The 9301-nt window shown below is 40.7% G+C and overlaps 1 pseudogene; it reads left to right on the top strand.

The window, feature by feature from the left end:
• Positions 1–2209: 2209 nt before the first annotated feature.
• LOC129670543 (60 kDa heat shock protein, mitochondrial-like) lies at positions 2210–3845 on the top strand (annotated as a pseudogene).
• Positions 3846–9301: the final 5456 nt, after the last annotated feature.

Genomic DNA, 9301 nt, shown 5'->3' with positions numbered 1-9301 from the left:
TGGCCTGGAGGTCTACCTTTTCAATGCCTCCTTCTTCTGGCGAGATGCAGCCCTCATTCTGTGGTGAGAGCAGTCCTGATCCTCTGTCTATGGGCTGATTGAGCTGATGTGCCTAAATAGCCAGGCTCTAGGCTCCAGGAAAAAAAAAATAACAGAAATAGCAAATGTACACTCTGTAAGCTCTTTTCTTCCTGATTCTGCTTATGAATTCCTGCTGTAAAACATCCACCAGCAGTTCATAGAAGGAATTATTTCACAAACAGTATAATTTACTCTGTATAGCTCTCATTCTGCAATGAGTGAAATAAAAATTGTACTTTTAACAGAAAACAAGGTTTTAAACACAACTCTGCATCAATCTGAGAAAAATGATTATATTACACTCACAAAGCAAACTGAAGTTTCCATAAATGAATAAAGTTTGAAAATGCTGTGAGGAGTTTGAGGAGTCAAATGTAGGTTTCTAGTTGTAAGAGCCATGCTTCCTTTGCAGGAAACTGTGACCACCACAGGGCTCCATGGACTGTGGTGGGAGAGCCAGTTAAGGGTGATGATGCACCAGGGGCTCAGCTCCTCCAACCCACCCATTTGGAGAGCAGAAATCTGGTGTTTAGAGTAGAACATGGTGGCACACCACTCCCAGGGGTTGGGAGGCTGAGGCAAGAGAATTGGGCCAGGCCCAACAAGGCTACAGAGCAACCCCATCCCAACCCATCCCCCCAAAGAGGGCAGACATCTGGTTAGGCTTTCACTGTGTCTTTGGGCAGTTCTTGTGCTACTTGGTGTTTTCAGAAGACAATGTGTGAAGGAAATGCTGGACCATCCCTGGCCACAGAGGACAGGCACTCCACGGTCTGTACCATGACATGGACTAAAACCAGGCAAAACTGCAGCTTCATTTCCTCAGCAATAAAGATCCCACATGCACTGCCTCATGATTCATGTTACAACGCTCTCCATTACCATTTCCCTTCAGCATTTAATGTTTCAAATTTGGGTTTACAAGAAGTGTGAGATTCTTGCTGGCTGTGTTTGTTAAGAGGAGATCAAAGGCCCTCTTTGCTTTTTAAGTCTTACATGTGCAAGGGATACTACACCACTTCAGACGACAGTGTTTCTCCACTCAGGAATTCAGTGTGAGAAAAAATGTTTTTGGTTCCAAACATTTGCTTCTCCGAAGCCTAAATATTTTCCAAATTGTAACTCAGTGCAGTAACACACGACATCCAGCTCTTGGTGGTGTTTAAGGGCAGCCTTCAGCAGACTGTTCTTCATCGCTTCCAGGCTGCTTTGCTTCTTTCCCACTAGGTTCCTTTCCTAGTTGCAATGGCTTCAGCACTAAGAAAGGAGTAGAAGGTGGTCATTTTCCTGAGCAGACTTTATAGAGGATAGCTTCCACTTTGTGGTGTTTCCTCACAGTCACATCAAAGTTGAAAGAAAGAATCAAGGTGCAGACGACTCTTTAGAAATAAATAAATAAATAAATGGGTTTTTTAAATTATTTTTTTTAATGTAGTTAGACTGGTTCGGACCTCTCAGTCCTGTTTCAGCTTCCTAAGTTCCTGAGTACTGCAATTACAAGTATGTATCACCATGGCCAACTCCTAATGATGATTTATTTTGTTTTATTTTATTTTGTTATGTTATTTTAATTAAGAGTGTTCTAGAGGGCTGGCCAGCACAGCAGAGATGGTTTCTTGGAATGCAATGGCAATACTCTTTTCAAAACATTCTAAGCCACTCAGTTTGAATTCAAAGACAGCAACAAAACCCAAGTATATTTGTTTCATGAGCAATTGAAGGAAGTTGAGGAATTAATGTACAGCCTACATTTTTGGTATTGATAAGAATAATGATTGCCAGAAGCTTAAGCAAACTATTCATGGATCCTAAGCATCACAATGCCAAGGATTTCTGCCTTTTAAAGCTACCCAGAATGTCAAACTATCTTGCTTTAAGCAACTTGTATTTTAAAGCAATTACATTAAATGGCTGAAATATAAACACATATCCTAAAGTGACTATCCCTGAAGGGCAGAACACTCCTAATCAGGTAACTTTTATATGGAACTATACACAAAAATCAATGATTAAAAAACTGTGAAATGCATTGGTTTAGGTTCCATTGATCTGCATGGAATCAGATTATTTAAGAACATAGGTGCCCCTTGTTCGCCACTGCCAGCCTACCTCTCTGCCACTGGCAGAAATGCTTCAACTAACCACAGTCCTTCCCCAGATGAGATCAGCATCTCAGACACTGGCTCCTCATCTCACTCTGGCCTATGACAAAGACGTAAAATTTGGTGCAGATGCTGAAGCCTTAAGGCTTCAAGGTGTAGAGCTTTTCACTGATGCTGCGGCTGTCACAATGGGGCCAAAGGGAAGAACAGTGAGTATTGAACAGAGTTGGGGAAGTACCAAAGTAACAAAAGATGGAGTCATTGTTGCAAAGTCAATTGATTTAAAGGATAAATACAAAAATATCGGAGCTAAACTGGTTCAGGATGTTGCCAATGACCACTGCTACAGTTCTCGTTTAAGATGATCAGCAAAAGGGGGCTAATTCAGTTGCAAATCTGGAAAGGTGTGATGTTGGCTGTTGATGCTGTGATTGCTGAACTTAAAAAAAATCTAAAGTCATGAAAACCCCTGAAGAAATTGCTCAGGTTGCTACAGTTTCTGCAAATGGAAACAAAAACATTGGAAACATTTCTGATGCAATGAAAAAGGCTGGAAGAAAGGGTGTCATCACAGTGAATGACAGAAAACTACTGAATTAGAATGTATTGAAGGCATGAAGTTTGATAGAGAATATATTTCCCCATATGTTATTAACACATCAAAAGGCCAAAAATGTGAATTCCAAGATGCCTATGATCTGTTGAGTGAAGAGTTCTGAAGATTCCTAGTGTCCAGTCCATTGTACCTGTTCTTGAAATTGCCAATGCTCATCAAAAGCCCTTGGTCGTAATTGCTGAAGACACTGACGAAGCTCTAAGCACACTGGTTTTGAACAGGCTAAAAGTTGGTCTTCAGTTTGTAGCACCGAAAGCTGCAGGTTTGGGGACAATAGGGAGACCAGCATGAAGATATGGCTGGTGCGCTATTTGGAGAAGAGGGGTTGAATCTAAATTTTGAAGGTGTTCAAGCTCATGACTTAGGAAAAGTTGAGCAGGTCATTGTCACCAAAGATGATGCCATGCTTTTGAAAGGAAAAGGGCACAAAGCTCAAATTGAAAACATATTTAAGAAATCACTGAGCAGCTAGACATCATAACTAGCAAGTATGAAAAGGAAAAGCCGAGCGAGCGACTTGCTAAACTTTTAGGTGGAGTAGCTGTGCTGAAGGTTGGAGGGACAAGTGACACTGAAGTGAGTGGGAAGAAAGACTAGTTACTAATGCTCTCGATGCTAGGGAGAGCAGGTGTTGAAGAAGGCATTGTTGAGGAGGGGGCTGCTTTCTGCTTGGATGCATCCCAGCCTTGGATTCATGAAAGCCTGCTAATGATGACCAGAAAATAGATATAAAAATTATTAAAAGAGCACTCAAAATTCCTGCAATGACTATGGCTAAGAGTACAGGTATTGAAGGATCTTTGATACCTGAGAAAGTTCCCCAGAGCTTGGTTATAATGCATGCTGGGAGATTCTCTGAACATGATGGAAAAGGGGATGACTGCTCCAACAAAGCTTCTAAGAGCTGCTTTTCTGGATACTGCTGGGGTGGCCTCCTTGCTAACTACACCCGAAGCTGTAGTCACACCACTTGTTAAGAAAAGAAAGGCCCTGGAATGGGCACAATGGGTGAAGTGGGAAGGGGTAAGGGATGTGGTGTGTTCTAACTCCTAGAATAGTGCTTTCTGCTTATCAATGAACTGTGGAGAGAAGCTCAAGGCAGGTTCCTCACCAATAACTTCAGAGAATTCACCTGAAGAAAATGACTGAAGAGAAGGCTGATTACTGTAACCATCAGTTACTGGTGTCCATGACAATATATAATGGTTTACTGCTGTCATTGTCCATGCCCAAGATAATTTATTTTGTATCTTTGAATAAAGACATTTGTACATTCCTGATACTGGATGCAAGAGCCATATGCCAGTGTCATTCTTTCAACTTAAATCACCAAGGCAATTCTACTGTTCTGTTACCTTCAGGACCATAGTGCTGTGTCACCATATGAGAAACTCAGAAGCAGGCTTTCTGTGGAGAGTGAGAATAATTGTGTACAAAGTAGAGAAATATCTAATTATGTGACAACCTTTGTGTAGTAAAATTTTGTTTAAAGTTCAAAACCCAAAAACAAAATAAAACCAACCAAACACAAAAGAACATAGCTGCAAACATATTAGTGAGACACCGGTGGCAGGAGATATCACTGAAGCTGGGAGGGGACTGAGGTCTGGGGGCTTTGCCAGGTAGGAAGCATAAATCTATACAGATAACTGTGCTCTCCACAGGTCACTTCTCAATATGCACCCAAAATCCATATTTTTATGTTAAATATCTTCATTTAAAAGTTTCACTTGAGAAAGATTGGAGACAAATCACCATTGTGAATTGTACACCAAGCTAGAAAAAAGGAAGAAGCTCTTTAATGGGGGAAAAATAGAAAGTTGGGAGTGCTGGCACAGAGTGACAAAAAATCCTGAAACTTCCAAAGGAGGGTCAAGAGTTCAAGGCTATTCTGGGTTACCATTGAGATACTGTCTCAAACCCATCGAAGCAAAACAGAAAGGCAAAAGTGAAGTTCTTATAGTATTTTATAATAGCTGTGGTGAATCAAGAAGAAAGTGGTTCTTGCTTACATTTTCAAAAGCAAAAATACAAATGGAAGAAACTCAAAGGGACACATGTGGCTACCCAGGGAGGTGGGGAGGTGCGAAGGCACTGGCAGAGAAGCAAGCTTCTGGGCATCCACCTGGACAATTTTGGAACTATTTACATGTTTTATGCAAGAAGATAACTACTCCAGGGGAAGAAAGAACTTTCTGGAGATAATGAACCTTCACGGAGGTGAGTGAGACAGGGAGTCTTCAGTGGTCGCTGCCTGCTTACTGATAGTGCACCCTTTGGAAAAGCTCAAGCTGAATACTGTGTCCCCCACTTACACTGTCCACAGCCCACCATCCTCTTGGGAAGGAGTGCTAAGAAAGTCTACAGAAAGAGTTGTGAGTCCCAGCTAGCTACTGATATGATCAACTTGCTCCCCAACCATAAATACAGCAAATATTTAAAGAAAAACCAGTAATGTAGGAGAGAATGGAGATGAACAAAGCACTGGGATACAGAACCAGAAGTAACTCTGTGAGAGGAGAGAGAGCACTAGGAAGCCCCAGTTTCTATTTTCAAGGGCAGAGAAGGTATCACCATTACAAGGTGACAGGACAACAAGCAGGAAAGTAACCGTGAGGAGCCAGATGCTAAACACAAACATCCAAGCAATGAACTTGCAACACAAGAGGTGAAGATGTAAGTGTGCACACGGGAGAGTCCACACATTATTTTAAAACACTAACGCACTGTTAATATTAACATCTAATCTTATTAAGGAACAAGGGTAGACAGGAAATTAAGCAGAAAGCAAAAGTAGCTAAAGAGAATGACATATGAGCATGATACTGCACTGGATGGCATCTAAAAATCAATCTCACAAAGTCAAGGTGGAAATGTAAATTAAAACTAGATATTTTCATACTCCAGAATTGTAAAAATAGCACTGCTATTTGTTATCGATGGCTTCATAACAAACTCCCTCCATGTGCCTTAAAGTCACTGATTCTTGAGGCTCTGGCACATGCTAGAAACGCAGAAGTCCTCGTCCTGGGCAGGGCAGCTTAGACCTGTGCAGCATGCTCCCAGAAGCTGCTGTCTCAGTGCCACTCTGAAATAGCTAGTTGGTGCTGGCTGTTGGAGCGAGGCTTCCCTGCTCTTCTTGAGCTGGCCAGATTATGCCAGTGCCACAGAGATGAGCTTTTCCAGAGTCCGCAATCCAAGACAGCGAAGGCACAAACCTCAGAAGGCTACAGGCGTATTTTCATCAGCTGACTGGACACAGAGCCAGCTCTAATTTTGTGTGGAAAAGAAAGAAGAAAGGGCACAAGACTGAGGAGGCGGGGAACACTGGCTGGCTGCCACCACTGCAATTTAGCTTTTGCAAGAAAGGGAGGACATAGCTGTTCTTTAACAACATTGCTAAGTGTGTAGCCACCAAAATATTAAATGTACATATCTTTGCATATATTTCATGTGAAATATATATGAGGATGTTCTACATAGTAACACTAGCAATAAAAAAAGGAAAACAAAAATCCTTAGGTAAAGGGACATGCATAAATTACAATAATATGCTGTAAAATGAGATTAATGACTGGAAATAGATTTCTAGAACGATGTTAAGAAAGCTAGCAAAAAGCTGATGCACATGCATTTTAGATTAAAAAAAAAACAAACATGTGAAAACTGATCTGTGTGCACACAGGTGAAGACCCACAGGAAATACTGAGAATGACATATCAGGAATCTTGTCAGTCACTTCTGGTAATAGTGTAGAGTTGGGGGTGAAGGCAGCATGTTTGATTTCCAGGACTATCTTGTTTGAATTTTTTAGCTAAAGTAACTTTAACGAGGTAAGTGTTTGAAAACTGATGTTAGCTTGAGTAGCAAACTCCAGTATATTTAAGTGTCATACCCTGCTAGCCCTTACAGTAGCTATTTAGCTTTTCTGAACTCCTCTGGCTTACTTATGTATTTCTTGTAAATTAAAGTTTGCAGATTTCTAAACACATCTTGAGAAAACTATGAGGCCAGATATGGTTGTTTGTCCTGTAATCCTAGCACTTGAGCAGCTGAAGCAGGAGATCTGTCCTAAGTTTGAGGCTACAGAGACCCTGTCTCAAAACAACAAAGGCAAGTCAAGAAAGAGGGTCTCACTTGTTGCAGTTACCTTCCATTTAGCTTTTTATTTTGCTACCTATACATTGGGAATAAGACACTCCCTACCATCTAGTGTGATCAAAATGAAGCAGTTATGGCAAATCTAGAGAAAACATCTATTTGTAGTAAATCAGCTGGAATTTGTATTGGCTTAGTCTTCATTTCTCTCAAAAGCATTTAAGGAAGGCATGCTTGAATCTCTTAAGTTTATGAGACTTTCTCAGAACACAAATAAAACCACAACACCACAAGTTCTATTATTATAGACCCTCAGAATCTGGAATAGCTCATAGAGAACTCCTTGGTTATAAGAACACTATTGTTCACGTATCCTAGAACATCTATAAAATGGTACCCACAAACTTCTGAGTCTATAGCCTTACACTTCAGGAAGAAGGGGCTGGGACAGAATCTTGCCTGTATTGCCATTTACTTAATTTCTTTGCTCTTGAGATGTGTGTGTGTGTGTGTGTGTGTGTGTGTGTGTGTGTGTGTGTGAAAAATGAGAAGGGTATAGGGGAAGAGCTAGAGACTTCTTTTACAAGTGATTGGACCTCACTCTCTCTCTGGCTTTGAAGATAGAGGAGCTCCAGGTAAATGATAAGGGCTTGCAGGAACAACAGAGAAGCCATCGGCAGGACACAGGAAAGACAGAATTCTGTGAAAGAGAACTAAGGAGCTCTCTTGGGTTTGGAGTTGCTCAAGAGAAAGGTAGACTAGCTAGATAGAGATTTCTAAAGAGCTAGCAGTTTAGTTGTAGATTCAGGCTTGTAAATAGGTATTTTGTATATAGTTCAAAAAAAAGTTACTTCGCTGAGCTAACAGGTTTTTACCTCAGTTTACACCTCCCGTGTTTTTATTGGTATAAATATTAGCTAATTTAAAGTTACAGAATGTCCCCTAGATGTATCAGTCATAGGCACTTTTTCCTTGTAAACTGATCAAAGTACCAGACATCCCACTTGCCTTGAGGACGCCATCTTTAACAAAACACCAACACTAAACAATGCTGTAGCAGAAGTGTGTCAGTAGAACTGGTTGGGGGGTGATAAGGGAATTACAGGGCAAATCATGACAATGAGGATGGGGCCTGTGTCTAAGCTATCAAAAGCACGGAACAGGGCCTGGCCTGGTGTTATTCCTGATATCCTCCTGGACATTCTGTAGCCACACAGAGTTCGAAAGTGAGAGCTCAGTTACTCCATGAGGTGTGCAGCACCGTGCCTGGCTGTCAGCTAGGCTGTACTGTCTTCCTACCTACCTACCTTACCAGTTTCTTTATAGTTTCTTTGAACCTTCACACACTGTCATGAGTTTTCTCAGACTTCTATACCATCCCTCCACTTTTAAATGTTTATACCATTTACTAGACTATCCACACTAAAACTCTCATGGGAAACATTTAAGTCTGGAACCTTGAGTGCAGCTCAATGCTAAAGCACTTCCCTAGAGTTTGCAAGGCCCTGGGTTTAATCTCCAAATGCCCAACTACCCTTTCTCCTCGTTTTCCTATGTAAGGACTCAGTAAAAACTAAACTGTGTTCTCTCTGAAGATGAAATTGAAGCAGTTGTTTCAACAGGCCTAGTACCATCTTTCTGACAGAACTACTACAAATCTTGAGGTTTCCTCAAACTCAGGGTTGATCAATGACTCCCAACTGAGCAGATTCTCTCACTAAGCCATGAGATGGTGTCTATCTGGCTTTGTGTCTGAGAGGTTCAGAAAATTAATATTCAAGACACAGCAACAAGTTCAGATCAATAAGCTACTTAAAAATTAAACAAGGCAGATTATTTATTTTTGAGACAGGGTCTCATACAAAGTTCTTGATTCTCCTCTTTTCAGTTTATTATGAGAAAAAGAGAAACAACTTTTTAGCAAGGGAGTACTCTCAAAACTTAGCCTACCGTTTAAGAGCTGGTAAACAGCTAAAGGTGCTGATTTAGATGGGAGAGATGAGGTTTAATGACAATTGCTAGTCTTTCACTCTATAAGGCTCTAATATTTTTATTGATTTGGTATTAAATCCTATAACTAGAAACAGATCCATGCAACTTAAACGGTGGCCTACTCCACAGTATATCAAGGCATGTGTGCTTAATGGCTTCCGAGCTCATTCACATCACTTAACTTTCTTATATAATACAGTTTCAAAGCCAAGAATATTTTATTCAACAAGATAGCTTATAACTCAAAGGTAAAGAATATCAAGTTCCCATACATTATGGAATTTGCAATGTGTCTTTGACTTTAAGCAGTTAGTGATAACTGTTTTCACAACCTGTATATACTGAGGTAGTTTTCAATGTTCATCATACCCAGGAAAGCCTGTTTTTAGGCAAGATAAGCACTGAAAAGGTG

The sequence above is a fragment of the Psammomys obesus genome, unplaced genomic scaffold (assembly GCF_907164565.1).
Source record: "Psammomys obesus unplaced genomic scaffold, mPsaObe1.curated_primary_1811, whole genome shotgun sequence".
In the NCBI taxonomy this organism is placed as follows: Eukaryota; Metazoa; Chordata; class Mammalia; order Rodentia; family Muridae; genus Psammomys; species Psammomys obesus.
This window is presented reverse-complemented; position numbering and strand designations above follow the sequence as displayed.